The following is a 24425-nucleotide window of genomic DNA, read 5'->3' on the forward strand; positions in this document are numbered from 1 at the left end:
CATTCTACAAAATAAGTGACCTACATTGTTCAAAATTGTCATGGTCATGAAAACCAGAAAGGAACAGAAGAGCTTGCCCAGGCTGAAAGAAACTAAAGAGATGTGACAACTGAATGGAAGATACAAACCTATATGGGGGCTTCCCAGGTGGCTCAGTGGGTAAAGAATCTGTCTGCAATACAGGAGATATGGGTTCGATCCCTGGGTCAAGAAGATCCCCTGGAGAAGGGCATGGTAAACCACTCCAGTATTCTTGCCTGGAGAATTCCAGGGACAGAGGAGCCTAGTGTGCTGCAGTCCATGCAGTCACAAAGAGTCACACGTGACTGAGCACAAGGCCATCTTGACTAAGCACACATGCGCAAGGCCATCTTGACTGCTTGCCTTAACTCTGCTTTTGGCTCAGATGAGCCGACCTCTAGATTGCATTTCTCCTGTTGACTTCATGCCTCTCTGGACTGCAGAAAAACAATTGAGGGGCAATGTACATACACATTGCCCCTTCCCTTGCCTCTCTTTACCAGCTCTAAAGTGACCATGTGCCTCTGGGTGGCCCATGAAAATGATGATGCTGCAAACCATAGGTAAATAGTCCTGTAACTGCAGATTATAGCTTCTTTGATATATCCAAAGTAGCATGAGCAGGTAACCATTGTGCCAGGCGGAGAGCACAGAACATGGTAATTCACTTTACTTCTTAAGTTCACCTATGCTGCTGCTGCTAAGTCGCTTCAGGCATGTCCGACTCTGTGCAACCACATAGACGACAACCCACCAGGCTCCCCCACCCCTGGGATTCTCCAGACAAGAACACTGGAGTGGGTTGCCATTTCCTTCTCCAATGCATGAAAGTGAAAAGTGAAAGTGAAGTCGCTCAGTCTTGTCCGACTCCTAGCAACCCCATGGACTGCAGCCTACCAGGCTCCTCCATCCATGGGATTTGCCAGGCAAGAGTAAGTTCACCTATAGTAAAGGAAAAACAAAAGGGCAAATAAAAACTGGAGTGACTTGTTAGTTTATTAGATATTTGCCCTCACAGGTATACCTTAGTTTATGTATTCTATCAGCTTTGGGAAATCTTTAGCACATTAATAAATTGTATACTGCTTTTAACTGAGTGTAGTGGGCTTTCTATTTAAAGTTGAATTGAGATACATACTTTTGTAAAGGGCTTCCCTGGTGGCTCAGATGGTAAATCGTCTGCCTGCAATGTGGGAGACCAGGGTTTGATACCTGGCTCAGGAAGATCCCCTGGAGAAGAAAATGGCAACCCACTCCAGGACTCTTGGCTGGAAAATTCCATGGACGGAGGAGCCTGGTGGGCTACAGTCCATGGGGTCACAAAGAGTTGGACATGAGTGAGTGACTTCACTTCACTTCTTCACTTTTGTAAAACTAGTCATCCCGTCCTACTTTTGACAACAGAAATCTTCATGGTGTTCTTGGTGTCCAGCCTGAGACCCTAGACAGACTCCTGCTCACAGGGTCTTAAAAGGTAGAGAGTGAAAATTGGCACTGGTCATGATGCTATAGGAATCATCTGGACCAGAAAACATTCTAGAACTGGTGGAGGGGTGGGGAGACAGAGCCTTCCCAGTAACATTTTGGATTCATTTCAGTTTATTATTTTCTGTTAGTAGTTATAATTGTTTAAAACAATTAATATTTCTAAAAGAAACTATTGGTTCTTAACTCACTTAATCCAGGGTATTTCAAAAGCCACCTAGGTGCTATTTTTCATTCAGAAGATTACACAGCTGGCTAGGAAATTTGCTTCAACTTTACCATGAATGCAAGTGGCCCCTATTTTTTTAATGTGTTTTTTTGTGGAGCTGGGAAAGAAAAGGATGATACCCAGCCTGTGTGCACATCCATACAGACACCATTCAAATGACTGAACTGGAAAATACCACATGCTGATAAATTCTTTTAGAGACTTTGCTTCTGTAGTTTCTTCACTTTCATTTCTCTGCTCATAAAGTAGAAACTCATAACCTAAAATTATATTGATACAAATTTTGTCAGAGATTCCACAAATGAAATCTCACTCAATATCAAGGTTTTCACATGAGTGGCTGAAAAAAGCTGACCTGCTCCAAGGCTGTCAGAAAATCCATACTGTGTTCATGGATTGGAAGAATCAATATAGGGAAAATGAATATACTACCCAAAGCAATCTATAGATTCAATGCAATCCCTATCAAGCTACCAACGGTATTTTTCAGAGAACTAGAATAAATAATTTCACAATTTGTATGGAAATACAAAAAATCTCGAATAGCCAAAGCAATCTTGAGAAAGAAGAATGGAACTGGAGGAATCAACCTTCCTGACTTGAGGCTATACTACAAAGCCACAGTCATCAAGACAGTATGGTACTGGCACAAAGACAAAAATATAGATCAATGGAACAAAATAGAAAGCCCAGAGATAAATCCATGCACCTATGGACACCTTATCTTTGACAAAGGAGGCAAGAAATGTACAATGGAGAAAAGACAGTCTCTTTAACAAGAGACTGGGTGCTGGGAAAACTGATCATCCATTTGTAAAAGAATGAAACTAGAACACTTTCTAACACCATACCCAAAAATAAACTCAAACTGGATTAAAGATCTAAACATAAGACCAGAAACTATAAAACTCCTAGAGGAAAATATAGGCAAAACACTCTCCGACATAAATCACAGCAGGATCTTCTATGGCCCACCTCCCAGAATATTGGAAATAAAAGCAAAAATAAATAAATGGGGCCTAATTAAAATTAAAAGCTTCTGCACAACAAAGGAAACTATAAGCAAGGTGAAAAGACAGCTTTCCGAATGGGAGAAAATAATAGCAAATGAAGCAACAGACAAAGAATTAATCTCAAAAATATACAACTCAATTCCAGAAAAATAAACAACCCAATCAAAAAGTGGGCCAAAGAACTAAATAGACATTTCTCCAAAGAAGACATACAGATGGCTAACAAACACATGAAAAGATGCTCAACATCACTCATTATCAGAGAAATGCAAATCAAAACCACAATGAGGTACCATTTCACGCCAGTCAGAATGGCTGCGATCCAGAAGTCTACAAGCAATAAATGCTGGAGAGGATGTGGAGAAAAGGGAACCCTCTTACACTGTTGGTGGGAATGCAAACTAGTACAGCCACTATGGAGCACAGTGTGGAGATTCCTTAAAAAGCAGGAAATAGAACTGCCATACGACCCAGCAATCCCACTGCTGGGCATACACACTGAGGAAACCAGAATTGAAAGAGACACATGTACCCCAATGTTCATCACAGCACTATTTATAATAGCCAGGATATTTAAGCAACCTAGATATCCATCAGCAGACAAATGGATAAGAAAGCTGTGGTACATATATATAATGGAATATTACTCAGTCATTAAAAAGAATACATTTGAATCAGTTCTAATGAGGTGGATGAAACCCGAGCCTATTATACAGAGTGAAGTGAATTGAAGTGAAGTCGCTCAGTCTCGTCCGACTCTTTGTGAACCCATGGACTGTAGTGAAGTAAGTCAGAAAGAAAAACACCAATACAGTATACTAATGCATATATATGGAATTTAGAAAGATGGTGACGATAACCCTGTATGTGAGACAGCAAAAGAGACACAGATGTATAGAACAGTCTTTTGGACTCTGTGGGAGAGGGCAAGGGTGGGATGATATGGGAGAATGGCATTGAAACATGTAAATTATCATATGTGAAACGAATCGCCAGTCCAGGTTTGATGCATAAGACAGGGTGCTCGGGGCTGGTGCACTGGAATGACCCAGAGGGATGGGATGGGGAGGGAGGTGGGAGAGGGGTTCAGGATGGGGAATACATGTATACCCGTGGCAGATTCATGTCAATGTATGGCAAAACCAATACAATATAGTAAAGTAAAAAAAATAAATAAGAAATAAAAAATAATAATAATCAGAAAAAAAAGAAAAAGAAAATCCATGCCAGCCGGGAGCTGGGAGACTGATGGCTGCAGCCAGCCCCACAACCTTTGTGCCAGTTTGGCCAAGCTTTCCTTCAGTCTTCCTCATCCTTCATGGGTGACACGTGGCTCTGTCGACTAGGCGTCAAGAGGCTGCCACCCGCTGGCCCTGGGCCTCAGCTTCTGGTGGGGGATCAGAGAATTTCTCAGGCACCTTTTCTGTTTTTATTTAATGGGGCCTTTCTACACAAACACAAGGTATAGATAAACACAGCCCTGGCGACTGGCCGAGGAGGAAATGAGTAGACAGTCACTGTGTTGACATTTCTGTTTCCAAACCTAATCATTTGTTTGTTTAACTGATGGTTGTTAACATATCACAACTGAGCTTGAGAAAGTGATAAATCGGGTGCGTGTTTATTCTCTTGTCTCTGATGCAAAATGAGTTTTGAACAACCACTTTTTGATGTGCCCAGATCCTCCAGTGGGGCAAGAGGGGGAAATGAATGATGCCCCTAGTAGGCGGAGTCCCACCACGTGGCAAGGTGCTTTGAAGTTCCGGGTACCCTCAGCACTGACCAGGTTTCCAAACCGAAGAAGGATGCATCTTGGAAACCCATCCAGGTCTTCCTAAGCATTACCAAGTGGTCTCAAAGATTATTAAAACCAAATTGTAATGCTTTTTTTTAACCTCTGTTGCTGGAAACGAAGAGACGTAAGTGGTTCTCTGGGAATAGCTCACTGCTTCCTTGTCACTTTGGTGCCTGGCTCATGGGGTGCTTGTGGCTGTTGAATATGTAAAAATACCAAGAAGCATGCCTGGAAGGTGGCAATAGCAGGAGCTTCCTCACAGGGCTTTCGCGAGTGTTAGATTCCGAATTCAGAGAAGGCGATGGCACCCCACTCCAGTACTCTTGCCTGGAAAATCCCATGGATGGAGGGGCCTGGTGGGCTGCAGTCCATGGGGTCGCTAGGAGTCGGACACGACTGAGCGACTTCACTTTATTTTTTCACTTTCATGCATTGGAGAAGGAAATGGCAACCCACTCCAGTGTTCTTGCCTGGAGAATCCCAGGGATGGGGGAGCCTGGTGGGCTGCCATCTATGGGGTTGCACAGGGTTGGACACGACTGAAGCGACTTAGCAGCAGCAGCAGCAGCAGCAGCAGATTCCGAATTTATACCTGTCAAGTGTCTAGAACAGTTCCTGGGTCATACTGAACACTCAAGAAATATTAGCGACTGTTATAATTATTATCTTTTTCAGGTCATCTGTGGGCAGGTTTGCTGCTGGTTTCAACATAGAGTAGGTGCTCGATAAATGGTAGCTATAATTATTCTATAATCTTATGCTTGGCAGGTAATAACTCCTCAATACATATTAGCATCATTACTATTAAAGTTATTACTGCACTAAGAAAATGCCCAAGAATATCCTGTTTCATTGGGCTGAAGACGTTTTCCAAAGTAGATGATCCGGCAAGTGTCACCACTGTATTTATTCCCCTGTGATGTCTTCTGAGAGAATTAACTGTGTTGAGATCTCCTTGATGTGGTTGCCTTTAGCCTGATTGCAGTGTCTAGTACAGTGAAGCTGCATTTCCCTGTGTCTCCAGCAGGGGCTGATGACTACCCCTCAGATTTCAGCCTCAACATTTTAAGATTGGAAGCTTGGAATTCAGGGAAACAAATAATGGTTGTACTTGGTCCATGATGGAACTTGTGTAAAATGAATTGGCCCACGGCAAGGAATGCTGTAGGTGTGGTGCCCTGACTATTTTTGTGAGAGTATTTAAAGCTGAAAATCTCTTGTTTTTGTCTGTTGGGTCACTTAGCAGATGTTTGAGAGTCTACTATCTGCAAGGTGCTCAGCTAAGTCCTCTGGGAATGGATGATAAGGAAAAGTAGAAAATAGATATTAACCTTGCCCTGGGTTTTTCTTTTTCTATAGGCACACACACAGGAAAAGTGGTTTTCATGGTATTTCATTCAGAAAAATAGAGCTTCTGTTTATTAAAACAGACTTTCTTTTTTAAAAGTATATCAGCAAGATGAAAGCAAAGATATATAGTACAAGTCAGAATATAACATTCAAATGGACCTTGGGATGGTGAGGTGGAGGTGAATCCAGGTGCTGCGATGTCTCTCCCTCCCCCATCTGAAATAGTCTTCACAAAGTACTGAATTTACTAGGAGGATATTTAGTTTCACAAAAGAAGGCAGAAATAAAACGACCAAGTAAAATGAACAATCTGGAAATTTTCCTACTGTAGCTTTCATGTAGCAATGATATATATCTCAGTTTTCTAACCTGTCCTTTGTATCTTATATAGAAGATGAAATCTTCTTCAGCATCACCAGGAATGTTGCCATGAATCCCACTAGGGCAAGAGGAATATATTAATAAATATGCATTCATTTGTGCATGACCACTTCCTATAGGGAAAGCCTGATGTACAGGGAGGAACATGGGACCTCTATGAGCCTGAATCTTTTCATCTGTGTGATGGGATTGTTGCGAAGGTCCTAGGAGGCAGGGTAGGTGAAAAAGCACTTGTAGACTCTTAATATACAAATATGGAGGGGTGGTTAAGGGGTTAATGCTTTTCCAAGTATTGGTTTTATATTTGGAAACATTATGGTTTATTATGCAGCATCTGAGCGACTTCACTTTTCACTTTCATGCATTGGAGAAGGAAATGGCAACCCACTCCAGTGTTCTTGCCTGGAGAATCCCAGGGATGGCGGAGCCTGGTGGGCTGCCGTCTATGGGGTCACACAGAGTCGGACACGACTGAAGCGACTTAGCAGCAGCAGCAGCAGGGCTTCCCAGGTTGGGCAGTGGCAAAGAATCTGCCTGCCAATGCAGGAGACACAAGAGACGCAGGTTCAATCCCTGAGTTGGAAAGATCCCCTGGAGAAGGAAATGGCAATCCATACCAGTATTCTTTCCTGGAAAATTCCATGGACAGAATAGCCTGGCAGGCCACAATCCATGGGGTCACAAGGAGTCGGACACAACTGAGCACGCACCCCATGCTATGCAATACAGCATCTGTCCATCTATGTAAGTTGGAAATATCAGTATTTGTATTACCAGAGATCAGATATTTGGTTGCTTTAAAATCTACAGAATTCAGCTGGATTTCCTCAACTTTTATTTTTATTTATTTTTTATAATGCTTGTGTAAGCATGTGGGAAGAATAAGTATTTACAAGAGATCGTGATTTGCCCTTTAAAAAACAAAATATTGGACAAGCATCTGCCTGTCTTATTTGTTCAAGTGTTGTCAACATTCTTTGATGGTGGTTTTTTATCAGTTCATCATCACCACCGAAAAGTACATCACTGAAATCTAGATTTAGTAACAAAGCAAGGCAGGACATACCAATTGACATTTGTACATTTTTTTTATTCCCATTTTGTGCAAAGCTAACTTAAGATGCCAATGACTCATAAAACATATTGTTTAAACATGTTCAGATTGCTAACAGACCATACTGTTATGCCTTTTAGATTCCAATAAACCATATGAAAATGCTAATTATTGAGTCTACATTAATTTGTATAAATTATGCAAATTGAGTAGCAATTAAGCATTACTGTGGTTGAGGTGGATTCCATGCTATTTTTTAACTTAATGTTGGACTGACATAGACTCTGTTCACTAAAATAAATTGTTTTATTGTTGAGTGTTTACAAAGCAATTGCTGATGGTAATTGGTTGTAGATGACACTATTGTGCATTTCAGTAAGATTTATTTAACCATATGCACCACAACCAAAACACACACAGAAAGAATGGTCAAGGCATGGATTTATGGCAGTTCATTCAGAAAAAAAATAGAGCTTCTGTCCATTAACAGAGGCATTCTTTATGAAAGTTACTTTAGAAAGATGAAACAAATAAAGGTAAACGGAGAGCACCTGAGAGATGTAGTTAATAATATTTGAAAAAAGTAGAATGTAGCAAGAGGTCAAGGCATCTCATTCAGTCTTTTGAGCAGAATATGAGGAAGTAAGTGTAATTTTGGATGCCTCCTAGGTTTGTGGATGAGACATGCAACCCTGATTGGGTAAAACCAGTTGTGTGTGTTTTTATTTGGGCACATAATGGTTTTTCCCAAATCACTTAGGAATATTCAAGCAGATATAGCGTGCTTGAATGCACTCCTGTGTGTGTGTTTGTGTTTAGCAGTGAATAGCACACCATCATTATACTCTATCAAATGTAAGTTAAATTAAGTGTTGGTGTCTTGGGAGCAGCTTAGCCAGTTTTCAGTGGTGGTTCCCAGAGGGCTAACTTTGGAAGACATCATCTCAACCCATTTGTTTGGGAAACAGGAATCTGCAGTCCTGTTCTGTTATCTCTGAACAGAACTCAAGGCCATCTTTCTGTCTCTGAAATTCAGATTGCATTTTTCAGATGCAAAGGTTAAACACGTTGATGCGATAATTATGAAAGGAAAATAAATCCTTTCTTTTGCCAAAAATTATTGTGTGAAGGAGTGTGTGACTCATGATTTGCAAATGTTGGTAATGGCTTTAATGTTGAAATGTGGCATTGTGGTGTTGAGTAGATCATGTCAATCTTTGGTAATGTATTTCATTTTAGCTTCTCTAATTGGCAATGAATTTGGGGAATCTAGATTCATAGCAAGTGATCTTCCTGAGAGTTTAACCAAAATAAGGAGAATATGTTATGGATTTCCCACTAAGGTCATATTTATGCCATTATTCTAATAAGAACTTTAGCAAGACAGATCTACAAATTGATTAGTTTTACTGCCTTCATAAATTTATTTTCCATAATCTTGAAACCGATTTTCATTTGCTTTGGGTTAAAATATATCAGTACTCTTAAAAATGTGAAGAGTAAATCATTATATTCAGTATTTGTTACTTAATACCTTAATAATGAATGATAAATCCCCTGAAGCACTTTTTCAGTTAAATTTTATGGTTTGACATACAGCTCAGTACATCCTTTGGTTTTCTTTTACAAGCCACACTTAAATTGTAATCTCTGTTGTTTAGGTAAAAATTGCTTAGTCATGTCCCACTCTTTGGGACCCCATGGCCTGTACAGTCCATGGAATTGTCCAGGTCAGAATACTGGAGTGGGTAGCCTTTCCCTTCTCCAGGGGATCTTCCCAACCCAGGGATCGAATCCAGGTCTTTCGCATTGCAGGCAGATTCTTTACCAGCTGAGCCACAAGGGAAGCCCAGATTTCCCTCTGCTCCAGCTAAATTCATCGGAGGAAAATGAGATTTTAGAACATGGTCTGGACTTTGAAAATTTCATTCATACTAACTCATTAGGTCATGTCGAGCCAAAGGATTTGAGAGGAATTTAGCCTTTGGTGAAAGGAGTATATATGGGGATATGGGTCTGAGCTTTGTTGCCTTCCTCAGATAGGATAACTGGGTGCTATGGTGGGCCAGCCCTGAGCCAAGAGACCAAAGACCTCTGTCTAGCACCAGCTTCCTGGATTTAGGCAGGTTGTTCAAAACTCTCTGTGCCCATGTATCCTCATCCATGGTGAAGCTCTTTGGAAATCTGTAAAGGATGTGTAAATGCACAGATGACGTATGACTTAGCTAATAGAGCAAGGTTTTGCAAAGCAGGCATCACGTGTTGGTTAAAGATCTAACTCTAGCACCAGATAGCACTCCCCCTGTTGAGATGTGCAGTCATGGATGTGTCATTTAGGTCTTTTGGCCTCAGGTTCCGTGTCTGTGAAATAACAGTATCCACCTTTTAAGATTGTTTTAAGTATCCAACCAATTGTTGTGTGGCACGTAAAAGGCACTTAATAGAGGTTAGCTGCTACTCCTGGGACACACGGTGTTAATGATGACAGAATAAAACTACTTCTACTTTGATAGGTACTGAAAGATGTCTGATAAAGTTTTATTTCTTTTGTATTCATTGCCTACCTCCCAGGAGTCTAGATCCTCACAACTTGATGAAATTCTCTAGGCTATCCTAGATTGGCCAGCATAGTTCTGTTTTGTTTCTAAATCAGGGATCCCGTCTCGTGATCTGTTTGCTCACTGGAATAGGATGGCTCCACAAGGGACATCCTGAGAGGTTGTATAAAGAAATGATAAAAAAAAAAAAAAAGCATGGTTCTGTGGTTCAAGAGACATGAATGCAGATGCCTGCTCTTCCCCTTACTGGCCAGGAGACCTTGGAAAAGTTGCTTCAATTCTTCATGCCTCAGTTTCCTCATTAGTAGAATGGAGATACCTAATGGTACCCAAGACATAGGACTCTTGATTGTGAGGTGATTGACACAGAGACTTGCCATAATACTTCATCATGATCACTGCTCCCATTATCACTGTGGTTATTCTTCTAAAGATAATATTTTGATTAACAATTATCAGTACATCTGAACTCTGGAGACTGGCATTTCATACACAGCATTAACTCATACGCAGCTTTGTTTTTTCATTTTACCTTGTTACCCCAGGTCCTGTAAAAGTTATTTCAAAACCAAAAGAGGAGACATTGACCTGGCCTAATTTTTTCTTTGCCACCATGAACTTTGGTCTCTGTACGTGACTCATAGATACCCATTATGACATCTGCACTTTTGTTTAAAACAGACTAAGCCAATAGAAAAAAAAAAGATATTTACCCATCTCAGTGAGCAGTGAAATCTGAATCTATAGCTTGCAATTGAAACTATTTTTTCCAAAGCCTTGGAGGGCTGTTAATCAGTCTGGTGTAAACAATTTATTGTTAAAGTCCTAGAATATTTGCATTTTAATTAAGGAAAAGTTTAATTAAACTGGAAACTTTACTCAGAAAAGGCAAATTTGGGCAGCTAGTGCCCTTGCATGCTAAGGCACTTCTTCAAAGATGCCACCTACTCCAGGAATTCTGTGCTTGTGTAAGACCACATGCATGCGTACATGCTAAGTCACTTCAGTCATGTCTGACTGTTTGTGACCCATGGGGGGATCTTCCCAACCCAGGGATCAAACCCTCATTTCTTATGTCCCCTGCATTGGCAGGCAGGTTCTTTACCACTAGAGCCACCTGGGAAGCCCCCAAATGGCATATGAGTCTGTCTTGCTAACTTAGGTGAAAATGTCTCTCAGGAGCCTTTGGGGACCCTTGGGGGAGGGAGGCTGACCCCTGAAAGGCTGCAGACTGACTAGGGGCTGAAATGTTTTAGACAGACAGATAAGGAGATGACAAATCAAAATATCTTTTGTGTGGCTAAGTTAGATATTGAAAATATTTATGCCTACCTTGACCGTGAAAAATAAATTTGATAGTCCTGAAATTAAATATTTTTGCTAAATAGCCTCATCAACAATTGCTCAGCATGACCTGGAGGTGTGGAAGTGGCCCAGGACCTCTAAAAGGGAGGAGGCAACTTTCAGGCCAAAGTTCTGCCCCTGAAAAGCTGTGTGACCTTGGCCAGGCCATAGAATAAAGATTGTAGAGCTCACACCTCTTTGGACTTTGGTGTCTCCAGCAGTGAAATGCAAATGGTAACTTTTGCCCTGCCCACTCCACAGAGGTTGTGTGATGTTCAAAGGATATCACGCATCTAGAGACACATGCAAACATAAACACAGGACGTGTGTGATACCATTTAAAAATATTTTGGTAAGATGTCTGAGCAAATTTAACAGAAAGTACAAAAACGGAATTATTTAACCTGTAGGGGGAAGTTGCTTTTGTTTCTAAATGTAGTCATGAGATTGAAAATTCTTAATATCCTGCAAGCAAATTCAGTAGAAAGGGAAACAGATATCAAAAAGAGGGCCTGGTGAAGCAGGAGTGAAGTTCAAGGACGGACAGAGCTTGGGACAGTGGTCTGTATACACAGGGACAAACATTTTCCAAACATCCAGGCCCTTGGTTATGAGAGATCAAAGATAAGGCTTTCTGAGATGATTTGCATGGTTCAGGTGTAAGCCACTGAGAGCCTGCTCTGCGATGGAAGCTGAGGGATTGGAAGTTAAAGGAGGAGGAAGAGATGCCTAAATTTGGTTTGTCCACCATGTTCTATCTCAAGAATGCTTATGTAATTGGGAGCCCTTGGATCCTGCCATGGCGCTTCAGGGAAAATAACACTGCAGTGGAGGTCCTTGTTTATTTCTAGGAGCTTTGACTGAGGTTCATTCTGGCCAGCCCCTGGCGGCAGCTCTGCGTCTCCTCCCTGCTGCTTAGCTCCCAGCTGTGGCGAGAGCTCAGCTCTGTTGGGGACGTGGGAATAATGAGGGAGGCCCCTTTGTCCCATCCTCCTGAAATGAAGCACTGAGAGAAGAGGGGGAAAAGGCAGTGGGTTAGTGAAAAGCAGAAATGGCCCCATCAGTAGCATAAGATTAAACAATTCTCACATCTAATGATAGGAAAGGAGGCATTTTCTGTGAGGCAGGCTCTGATAGCCATGTCCTTGTGTTCCCGCACAGGACGTGAGGGGGTGTAGGTGGTTTGCAATGAAGTAAGTTAAGATAGACTCAGAAGTGGGCCATCTTTCTCCTCCCCCAAAGGCAGATTGAGGTGTGATTAGACCAACCTCCCACCTACTATCAGAGTCTCTTAGAGACATTGACAGATGTTTGACTCAATCCAAGAAAATCTACCCTTTCTGATATAGGAACTCTTTACCAAGAGTTGAAATCAAATAGATGTTATGGGGTATGTATTGAATGTTTGGGCTTCCCTGGTAGCTCAGACGGCAAAGAATCCACTTGCAGTGTGGGAGACCTGGGTTCAATCCCTGGGTCAGGAATATCCTCTGTAGGAGGGCATGGCAACCCACCCTAGTATTCTTGCCTGGAGAATCTCACGGACAGAGGAGCCTGGCAGGCTACAGTTCACAGGGTTGCAAAGAGTCAGACATGACTGAGCGACTAAGCACACACACACTGAATATTTACTATGTGAAAGGTGCTGGCCCTCACACAATTCCAACCGCCTCCCACCCCGGACAACTAGAAACATACAGATTGCTGGGCCCTGCCCCAGACTTTCTTGGTTCACTGGATCTGGGTCAGAGCCCCAGAGGCTGTTTACACAGTTTTCAAGATCTACTGTGTTGTGATCTGCTTTTTTTTAACCCCTTAAGATCTGCTGGATCATTGAAAAAGCAAGAGAATTCCAGAAAAAACATCTATTTCTGCTTTATTGACTATGCCAAAGTCTATGACTGTGTGGATCACAATAAACTGTGGAAATTCTTCAAGAGATGGGAATACCAGACCATCTGACCTGCCTCTTGAGAAACCTGTATGCAGGTCAGGAAGCAACAGTTAGAACTAGACATGGAACAACAGACTGGTCCCAAATAGGAAAAAGAGTACATCAAGGATGTATATTGTCACCCTGCTTATTTAAATTCTATGCAGAGTACATCATGAGAAACGCTGGGCTGGAAGAAGCACAAGCTGCAATCAAGATTGCCAGGAGAAATATCGATAACCTCAGATATGCAGATGACACCACCCTTATGGCAGAAAGTGAAGAAAAACTAAAGAGCCTTGATGAAAGTGAAAGAGGAGAGTGAAAAAGCTGGCTTAAAGCTCAACATTCAGAAAACGAAGATCATGGCATCTGGTCCCATCACTTCATGGGAAATAGATGGGGAAACAGTGGGAACAGTGGCTGACTTTATTTTGGGGGGCTCCAAAATCACTGCAGATGGTGACTGCAGCCATGAAATTAATAGACACTTACTCCTTGGAAAGAAAGTTATGACCAACCTAGACAGCATATTCAAAAGCAGAGACATTACTTTGTCAACAAGTGTCCGTCTAGTCAAAGTTTTTTCCAGTAGTCACATATGGATGTGAGAGTTGGACTATAAAGAAAGCTGAGTGCTGAAAAATTGATGCTTTTGAACTGTGGTGTTGAATAAGACTCTTGAGAGTCCCTTGGACTGCAAGGAGATCCAACCAGTCCATACTAAAGGAGATCAGTCCTGAGTGTTCATTGGAAGGACTCATGTTGAAACTGAAGCTCCAATACTTTGGCCACCCAATGTGAAGAGCTGAGTTGTTTGAAAAGACCCTGATGCTGGGAAAGATTGAAGGCAGGAGAAGAAGGGGACGACAGAGGATGAGATGGTTGGATGGCATCACGGACTCAATGGACATGAGTTTGGTTTAACTCCTGGAGTTGGTGATGGACAAGGAGGCCTGGTGTGCTGCAGTCCATGGGGTCACAAAGAGTCGGACACGACTGAGCGACTGAACCGAACTGAAAGTTTGAGAAGTACATTGGTGCTTCTAACGGGCCCTGTAGCCTTGCTATTCCAAGTGTGGTCCAGGGGTTAAAAAAAAATGCAAAGCCCATTGATGTGCTTGGCAGACCAATTGGATCCTGATCTGTCAAGACCAGCTTTTAAAAAGACTGGGCTTCCCTGGTGGTCCAGTGGTTAAGAATCTGCCTACCAATGCAGGGGATGTCGGTTCAATCCCTGGTTCGGGAACTAAGATCCCACATTCCATGGGAAACTTGTGCACTGCAATAAAGACCCAGTGCAGCCAAAAAAAGTGATAAAGCAACCCTCAATCCCCAAATTACTAATTATGAATCCTTACAGGGGCAAAATCTAGTGCTAGATGCCCTGTGTGCCTTATCCCATTTAGTCCTGACAAGGACTTATTAAATGAAGACAACCTCCATTTTACAGATGAAACAACTGAGCCTCAGAAAAGAGATCACTCAGGCTATGCGCATGTGTGCTCCGTCGCTCAGTTATGTTTGATTCTTTTGTGACCCCACAGACTGTATAGCCCCCCAAGCTTCTCTGTGCATGGGATTTCCCAAGGAAGAATACTGGACTGGGTCACCATTTCCTTCTCCAGGGGATCTTCCTGACCCAGGATTGAACCTGCATCTCCTGTATCTCCTACATTACTGCTGAGTGGGAAGTCCCCACTCAGGGTGCACAGCTAAGGAAATGGCTCCAGGTCTGAAAGCAGGTGTGGCTGATCTTAAAGTCCCGTGACTTCTCTTTGCTACCATCCTCTTTCCCTTAATAGCTATGCAGTATCCACTCTGAAGACATTCATTTGATATTCAAACTATCTGCCCTCTGTCAGTCATGTCCCTTTCTGGTCCCTCTTTGACGTGTTCTCAGCTAAACAGAATCTTTATGGCTCCACACAGATAAACAGACAGCCTCTGCCAACTAGATTTTTTTTTTTGATCCTCCAATAAACATGTGGTGGATTATAGGACTGTCATTTTTCTTAAACTCTAGGCAGTCTTCAAATTTAGTTTGTTGTAGGATAATTATAGGCAGAGAAATCAGTATCATGTATTAAGCCTTATTATATACCTTGTGCTTACCTGTTTGCTTTTTTAACTCTGCTTACCACCCTGAAGGTAAGAATTATCTTCCCCATTTTACCAATAACAACTAGAGACATTACTGACCCACTCAGTATCATACAGCTAGAGAGAGCCTGGGTGTGATCGGAAGCCAGCTCCCTGGGATTCCAAGGCCGTTCTCTTTCCCCTGTGCCGTACTGCCTCTCAGTTTCCTCATCTGTGAAATGGGCACAGTAAAAGCCATTACACACAAATCATAATACCTGGCATTCATGTGGTGGTCAATACTGGTAGCTATGTTTTGTTTTTATTATTTTGATGAGACTCAATGTGGACTGGAAGCAGAATAGATCCACTGAAATTCTCCACCAGAGTCCCCACTCCTCCCCCTACCCAAGAATCTCTAAGATTGAAATATATCCTCCCTAGCCTACAGTTGGGATTCCCTGGTGGCTCAGCTGGTAAAGAATCTGCCTGCAGTGTGGGAGACCTGGGTTTGACCCCTGGGTTGGGAAGATTCCTTAGAGAAGGGAAAGGCTACCCATTCCAATATTTGGCCTGGAGAATTCCATGGACTGTGTAGTCCATGGGGTTACAAAGAGTTGGACACGACTGAGCGACTTTCACACAGCTTACAGTTTGGACATACGTGTCTTCAGGTTAGTAGCTTTCACTCTTGCCCTCACAACTTCAAAGAGTACCATTTGCTCCCCATTGATGAAGGGCAAATGCCACATGTCACTTTGAAAGTTTCAGTGTTACATTCTGCTTGTACTTGAAGGACAGGATCTGAGTCGCTAGATATGAGACGTCATTTGTTTTCTTCTCCCATAGCCCACCACACCAGCTTGTTTCAATTAGAAATAACTGTAGGGCATCTGCCAAAAGTATGTGCACTTTCGTTAATCTGGGGTTAGTCAAGAGAATGGCAAAGGGGTTTATATATTACATTTGCTAATAAAGAGAAATGTTAAATATAAACAGTATTTCAAGATGAGGACGAAAATGAAATACCTAAAACCTTACCAAGTCCAGCTGGTTCATATTTACATTGCCAGAAGGAGGGATTAGGGAAGCACTGCAAATGCGCACCACCTTCTGAATTCTTAAAATTAAAGGGACAAATCGTTATCTGCCATGAGCTGCATGCCAGAGGGGGAAACGCTAACGATATCAGCAGGAACAAAGACCATCACTGACCAGCTCAAGATTGACTGTTTTTTTTCATTTTCTCTGATTCTGAAAGAATGAATCCCATTAAATTGCATTATAAGATAGGACCAAAATATAACAAAGAAAAGCCACTCCAGTCACAGATGTCAGGTTTCTACTCCTCACAGCAGAGATCTTCCTGGAGTATCATTCACATCAACCCAGCCCTTCCCTCCCTGGAGCAGACACCACTTCCTGGGGGTAAATGAAGCATTTTTGGTAGCTGCTTTCCCTGTTGGCCTCAGGTCACCAGGGTCCCATTCAGTTAGTTACTGCTTCAGGACACTTAACGGTGCCCTAGTGGCCCAGAGTGAATGAATGCAGCTTCTGAAACGTCCTAACTACCAGGAGAAGCCTGAGTACTGGGAAAATCGGTTTCCTCCTACGGTGCGCCAAACACACACCAAGACATACTCCAGAAGCTTCCAGAATCCTCTTACTTCCAATGCAGAGCTATGAAGCAGCCATACTGTGTATCTTGGTTAGTAAGAATCACTGATATCTTTGAGGAAAGTTGCCAAGATGTATGGAGAAAAAAGGGGAAAGGAAAGGTCTACAGATTTAAGACCTTTCAGCTACACCAGATGCTTTTGAAAAGAAAGAACTCAGTCATTCAAACAGCCTGATTTTATAAAGTGACATTTTAGATTATGATATGACATTGCAGATTTGACATGATTGTGCTAATTGTGAGAAAATATGCTACTCTGATCAGACTAAAAGGAAGGAAATAAAAAGACATTGTGGTTCTACTTGTAATAAAGAAAAGCTCATCCTCACAGCTTTTTGATTGTTGCCATAGCTATCTCTTCAACATGGCATGTATAATACACTTAACATTGCATTACCAGTAGCCTGTTGCGTGCTTATTGTTAAAAGAAATTTAACTTACAAGCTTTCGTACGGGTGGTTCTCCTAATTCTGATTCTTCATGTTGACTGGCATGGGACAAGGAGCTGGACTGTATTTAACTGGTTTTATTGTGACGTGAGTATGATGGATGTGACAAGGGCCTCTATTATTCTCTGGAGAGCGTGGCCATTAATGAAGCTATTAGCTGAGCTAAGGGAAGTGAAGAAAATAGGGAAATTACCATTATTCTGAAGCCATTAAGTTGTAATCCACCACTTTCTCTCCTTTCTCAGGAAGGCATCTTCTTTTTAAGGCCTCCCTGACTGTCCTTTAAAGATTCATTAATTCATTAACTTTCCAAGGAGATGGGGGTGGATGGCAGAGTTAAAATTTTAATCAGTCCAGCATATCATATTATTACCATTCTGCTGGTGTCTGCGTTCATTGCCTGGCACATCAGGTTAATTTTAAACAAACCGCGTTATAGCAGATGTTGTTCTGTTCCACGGGTAACAGAGAGAGCTTCCATTTGTAGAGGATTTCAGAATTCACAGAGCTCTTTTAGGCTCAGTAGGTACACAGGGCAGGCTCTGTGGTCCTGTTACAGATGAGCGAACTGGTGCTCAATGAACCTAAAGGGCCTAAGGAGTGGCGGTGAGCTGGGTGGAAGTGGGCTTCACACTTCCATCCTCCTGGAACCTCTGCTTTATGACCTGTGCCTTCTCCACGTGTATTCTTTACCGGAAAAGGAAACCAAACTCTAGTGAGCACAGCTCTTTGGAAAATGAATGACTTGTGTTGTATTCTGTGCTCAGTGTATGCCACCCATCATTAAATCTCTCTTTAGTCAGAGGCTAACCAGAGCTAGGCATGTTTTGTTCAACAATGGTCGTGTGCTAGTTTTGGCTCCTAGGAGCATAGTCTGCTACTTCCTCATTTATTTTGAGGACAGGCATTGCTGGGTACGCGAGTCATATATGCAGCACCAGGAAGCATGGTCTGTGGGTGGTTTCAGTTGCCTCCAAAAAAGGGTTTTTTTTTTCATAGTCAAATTGAGTGAAGTCTTGTTGTTGTTTAGTTGCTAAGTCGTATCTGACTCTTTGCCACTGCATGGACAGTAGACAGCCAGGTTCCTCTGTCCATGGCATTTCCCAAGCAAGTATACTGGAGTGGGTTGTCATTCCCTTTTCCAGGGGATCTTCCCAACCCAGGGTTTGAACCTGTGTCTCCTGCTTTGGCAGGTGGATTCTTTACCGCTGTGCCACCTGGGAAGCCCTGTGTCTACTTCTTGGCAAAGCAGAGTGTCCTTGAAGACATAGACCTGGGTCCTAAGCCCTTAGGAAGTCATCATTTCCCAAGCCGCGTTTAGAATACTTTCTCCTTTAGAGAGGGGATGGTAACTCACTCCAGTATTCTTGCCTGGACGGAGGAGCCTGGCAGGCTACAGTCCACAGGGTCTTAAAGAGCCAGACACGACTGAGTGACTAACACTTTCACTTTTTTCTCCTTTAGAGGGAGGTGCAGTTGGTCCCTTGCCGAGTCATGGAGGTACTCAGGAAATTTGCCCCCAGGAACCCAGGCCTCAGCTCACTATCCTAGCATGCCCCCAGATGGAGTTTTCAAACCCAGGAGTGAAGGTGCATTGCACATGTAATGATTACACACTTCAAGGTAGCTTGTCTACACCGGGGCATGGTTCTTTCAAAAGGGAGGTAGTGGATCCACAGCGCCCCCCTTTGGTTGGTATCCATCTGTGCACATACGTTCTGTTGGGCTGAAGGGCAGTCAGAGGACAGTAGGAAGTGGGATGGGAACTGAAACTTAAGAATATTTCTCGTCTTATTTTTATGAGTTTCCCTTGGTGGAGCGAGAGCCTAGCCCCAAAGAGCAATTCAGTACGTATTTGTTACAGAAATGCACGAGAAGGACAAGGACATTGGTGAGAGTTCAGCCAGCCATCAGTATTCTTGGGGCCATCCTCGTCTTCTTCACCAGAGTCCACGTGTGGAAATGGAGCTGGGTCCCCCGCATCACTTGGTGAATCACTTGGGGTAGAGCTGCAATGAAATCCCACATTCCCCTCAGGCCCGAATCTCACCACCTGGCCTTGGCATCATAGTGTGAGATAATGCTTTCCTGACACTTTCCCGACAACTTTTCATACTCTGCACGCAGAGCCGTGGCTAGAGTGTGGGCTTCCTGAATTCTAGACCCTGGCTGTTCAAAGCAACTCATAGATCAGCAGTGCCAGCCTTGCTTGGTGTAGCTTGTTAGAGACACCCAGCATCAGCCCAGCCCAACCCCCTGAGCTTCCAGCAGTATCACAAGACCTGCAGGTGACGTAGATGTCGCACGTTAGTGCACACTGATGATAAAGCTTGACGTCCATTGAAACCTAAATCTTGTAGCAAATGAGCAAAGCTTACGTCCTTTTGCTTTACTTTTGAAAAAGAATGGAAAGGGAGCTGATCTTTAAAAAACATATATTTTATATTAGAGTATAGTTGGTTTACAATTTTGTGTTAGTTCAGGCGTACAGCCAAGTGATTCTTCTATACATATGCATATATCCATTTTAAAAATGTTTATTTTATATTGGAGCATAGTTGATTAACAATGTTGTGTTATTTTCAATTGTACAATAAAGTAATTCGATTATACATATACATATATCTACACATATTCATTCTTTCCCCTTATATGTTATTTCCCAATATTGGATATAGTTCCCTATGCTCTACAGTAGGACCATATCTATTTTATATATAATAGTGTGTATCTGTTAATCCCAAACTCCTAATTTATCCCTTCTCCATCCTTTTCCCCTTTGGTAATCATAAGTTTGTTTACTTTGTGAGTCTGTTTTCTTTCTGTTTTGAAAATAAGCTCATTTGTATCAGTTATTTTTTTTTCAATTCCACATATAAGTGCTAACTAACGTGTGATATTTATCTTTCTCTGTTTGACTTAACTTCATTGAGTATGATGACCTCTGGGTCCATACATGTTGCTGCAAATGGCAATATTTCATTCTTTTATGGATGAGTAGTATCCCATTGTATACACACACACACACCACATCTTCTTTATCCATTCATCTGTCATTGGACATTTAGCTTGCCGGGGCTGATTTTGACTGAGCCCCAGTACCCAAATGTTCTTGGCTTATTAGAGACATGTTTGTCAGCCTTCCAACTACCCTGTGTGATAAGCATTAGATTTCTCGTTTTACAGGCAGGGAACCGAGGCTGAAGGGCACAAAGCAGCATGCCTATGGTCCCAGGGGATCTGGCAAACCTGGGATTTGAACCCACTTTTGTGAGACAAGGTTCTAAAGCCTTCCTAGGATAGCATGCAGTAGGAGGCAGCAGAGAGACACCATTTGGAAGACACAGAATAACCTAGTTCTTCAGGGGATATCTCTGGAGGAATGATGTCATTATTGTTATTTACTAGCCCCAATGATTAGAGTGATGTTTTTTATAGCAGCTTTCAGCATCTGCTGATAAACATGCAAGAATCGTTATTTGGTGGTATTGTGAAAAATCCCGTTGGGCTCAAAAGGTGTTTGAGGATAGATGCTTCAGCTGAGTGCTCAATTATCTGCTCATCTTACTTTCCACTCTTTATGAACAGGGTTAAAGTAGGTGATCAAACCCTTTGCTGCCACCATCTCTTTCATTTATTTATTTTTGTCCCTCCATGTTTCATGAAGGCAGAAGTCTTTTAAGCCACAGCATCTAATTACCTCCCATGGGAGGGAGCTGGAAAGACAAAAAGTATATAAAAGGGCAAGTCTGTTTAAGCTGAGGATTTGCCACTGTCTGAGGTGAGGTTGTCACTTTCAAAATTGAAGTGAATGGTCAGTAATCAGGAAGACTCACAGGGCCATCCTCTGCATCAGGCATTGCATTGTATTTCTTGGCCTCTCTGCCCAAACTCATTCTATGGTTACATTTTTCCTGAACAAAATGCTTACTGGTTTAAAGTTAAACTAACCCTTTCCTGTTGCTGCTAAGTCGCTTCAGTTGTGTCCAACTCTGTGCAACCCCATAGACGGCAGCCCACCAGGCTCCCCCGTCCCTGGGATTCTCCAGGCAAGAACACTGGAGTGGGTTGCCATTTCCTTCTCCAGTGCATGAAAGTGAAAAGTGAAAGTGAAGTCGCTCAGTCGTGTCCTACTCTTAGTGACCCCATGGACTGCAGCCCACCAGGCTCCTCCGTCCATGGCATCTTCCAGGCAAGAGTACTGGAGTGGGGTGCCATTGCCTTGGGATTCCGTGTTTGCATTACCCACATGATTTCTTTCTTTACTTCTAACTATTTCTTAAAGGCATCCTGGGAGGGGGGCCTTCCCTGGTGGTCCAGTGCTTAGGGCTCTGGGCTTCCACTGCAGGGGTCATGGGTTTGATCCTTGATTGGGGAACTAAGATCCCACATGCCACATAGCATGGCAAAAAAAAAAAAAAAATCATCCTAGGATCCTAGGTGGAAAATGACTTGATGCTCTAAAAACAGACAAGCAGGTGAGTTTCTATCTCTTTTTGGTGGGGAATTTCTGCCACCAAAATCCCCTGGGATTCCCTGGTAAAGAATCTGCCTGCAATGCAGGAGACCTGGGTTCGATCCCTGGGTTGGGAAGATCCCCTGCAGAAGGGAATGGCTACCCACTGCAGTATTTTGGCCTGGAGAATTCCAAGGACTATTCCATGAAGTTGCAAAGAGCCAGACACAACTGAGAGACTTTAACTTTCTGCCACTGAGACTGAGTCAGAATCTCAGAATGGGTACCTGTTTATGGGGGTGCCTGTCTGTACACATCTGCATCTCAGTCTTTGTTTAAGGCTTTGGGGCTGCTGCAGAGCAGATTGCGACAGCGAAGTTCCCCTACATGTTCATTGCTCACAAGTTTAGTATTTTCTTCTACATGATATAGGACAATTCTGTACGAATGATCATCTTTTTTTTTTTTTTTTTTTCATATGTTGAGACTTTGCCAGCTGCCATGCTACCAGGCTCAGGAATTTCTAAGAAGTCATCTTCTCACAAAGTTTTTAGTGAGAAAGACATAAGACTGGGAGTCAGTCCACTGAGCTCTGTTTGTCTGGCTGTTGGCAGAGCGAATGGCTCCATGGGACAGTCTGCACAGTCAAACGCTGTGCCCTACCTCCACAGACTCTCTCATTAGGTTTGGGGTGGGGCCCTAGAATGGACGCTCACAATAAGCTCTGAGGTGATGCCAGTGCTGCCTTTGGGGGACCCCTTTGGGGAATGGCGCACTAAGCCTTGGACAGCCATTCACAGGGGAATGGATGAATGGATGTATGAAGGCTGTCTGCTGTGTGACAGGCACCGTCCTGCTTGGTGAGGGGCAGATAGTCAGTGAGGCAAGTGAACAGTGGCAAGCACAAAGTGCCCTGCGAGTAGACGCCAGAGGCACCTGATGTATTAATAGATCTGGGACCCCTGTACCTGAACTCTGAGAACAAGGCAATATTAAGGTTCTGGTACCTTATGAAATTTTTTTTCTAGTCCATTCTACAAGTATGGTGACAATTCAATTAATTGGACACCAGCCAACTGAGAATCTAAATTGACATTTTTCTACTCTTGACTTTTATTTACATTCAGGAGATCAGGAAACAATTGCTATCAGCGGCTCCCAGCATGGGCAGGCAGTATTCATCTCAGTTCTAAGCACAATAAATAAATACATAGATACTTGCTAAGTTGAACTGGATTCTATTTCTCTGTTATGTCATGGAATAAGGCTAGACTTATTCTGTTCTGCTCCCCATCTGCATGTACAGGATGATACATACCTCATTACTGGTCTTATTAACACAGAAAAGTAGAAGGGATATGACACGTTTTCAAAGGAATTTTAACAATAAGGCATGGAATGAAAATTTTTCAAGTCTTTCACCTAACAAGAAAGTGCATTAGGACAACCTATCTTTCAAACACTGTATTAAAATTAGCTTTCCTTGGGGCTTCATAGCTTATATATAGTGATGGGGGTGTTAGTTTTTCATAATACCACCAGGAAGAGTATTTCACAGATCAATCACTCTAGCCATGTGTATTTGCAGTAAGAGTCTAACCTTCAAACTCTGTTCTCAACAGGATTTACATTTGCTTTGGAATCTTCCTTGAACATTATTTATCCTTATATCACCTGGTTTGTGGACACAGTGATAAGACCTCAAGCTGACATCATGGTTGTTGGGTGTCTAGGATCTTGCTTGTGTTAGGGATACTTTTTCAGGGCTGAGTATTTGTCATGGGCTCCTTCCCTGTCAATTAACCAGAATTAACAACAGATATTCTGTACTGTGCCTGTTTTTTACAGCTGACATGGAAACAGAAATGGTGGGCCTCATCACCTCCAGAGCTAGAAACGTACTGTGTGATGAGTATGTTGATTAGCATCATGAAACTTTTAACTTGTAGGTAGTATTCTTTGTTACTAGAATGTAATCTTTTATACCTTGGCATGATGCCATGAGATATATTTATTTTAAAATATTCTTCACTTTTCCCAACTAGTAAATTATGTTTATAGAGATATAGTTAGTGATACAGGTAAGATAGTAGTAATAGCACTACTAATTATATTATTGTACATAAAAAGTGATATCAGTATTTTCAGGTACCATTAATAGTCCTAAATGGTGTCAGATACAGCCACCTTTGATTTAAATATAGCTTGTAAACCTTGCCAAACCTTTTTCTCCTCTACAGATTTTCAAGTTTTCATTGGCTCTCATTTTTATTTAAAGGGAAACAGAATCACTTAGAAGAGCCAACATATCTGCATTTATAGCAGTGGCTTTGGGGACACAGTTGACACCTGCCCTCCTAGATGGCCTGGGTAAATGGCTGTTCTGTCTGGTTGGCTAAAGACATAAACTACTCTTGTGCACTGTTCCTCATGTGGAGGAGATGCTCAAGATGGATGTGTGTGTACACACACCACTGACTCTGATGATGACCACACACTTAGCAATCTTTCGTTTTGCTTTTCCTTGATAGAAGCCAGTGTTCTCCAATGGCATCTCCAGCTTTTAAGTGGCTGCCATATGTGTTTTGCATTGCTCC

At 42.4% G+C, this 24425-nt stretch overlaps 1 protein-coding gene across 9 annotated transcripts in view; it reads left to right on the forward strand.

Annotated features, from left to right (window-relative positions):
- AFF2 (AF4/FMR2 family member 2) overlaps positions 1 to 24425 on the forward strand; it is a 539621-nt gene that overhangs the window by 25889 nt on the left and 489307 nt on the right. The gene's annotated exons all lie outside the window — the stretch shown is intronic.

This window comes from Bubalus bubalis, chromosome X (assembly GCF_019923935.1).
Source record: "Bubalus bubalis isolate 160015118507 breed Murrah chromosome X, NDDB_SH_1, whole genome shotgun sequence".
Classification (NCBI taxonomy): Eukaryota; Metazoa; Chordata; class Mammalia; order Artiodactyla; family Bovidae; genus Bubalus; species Bubalus bubalis.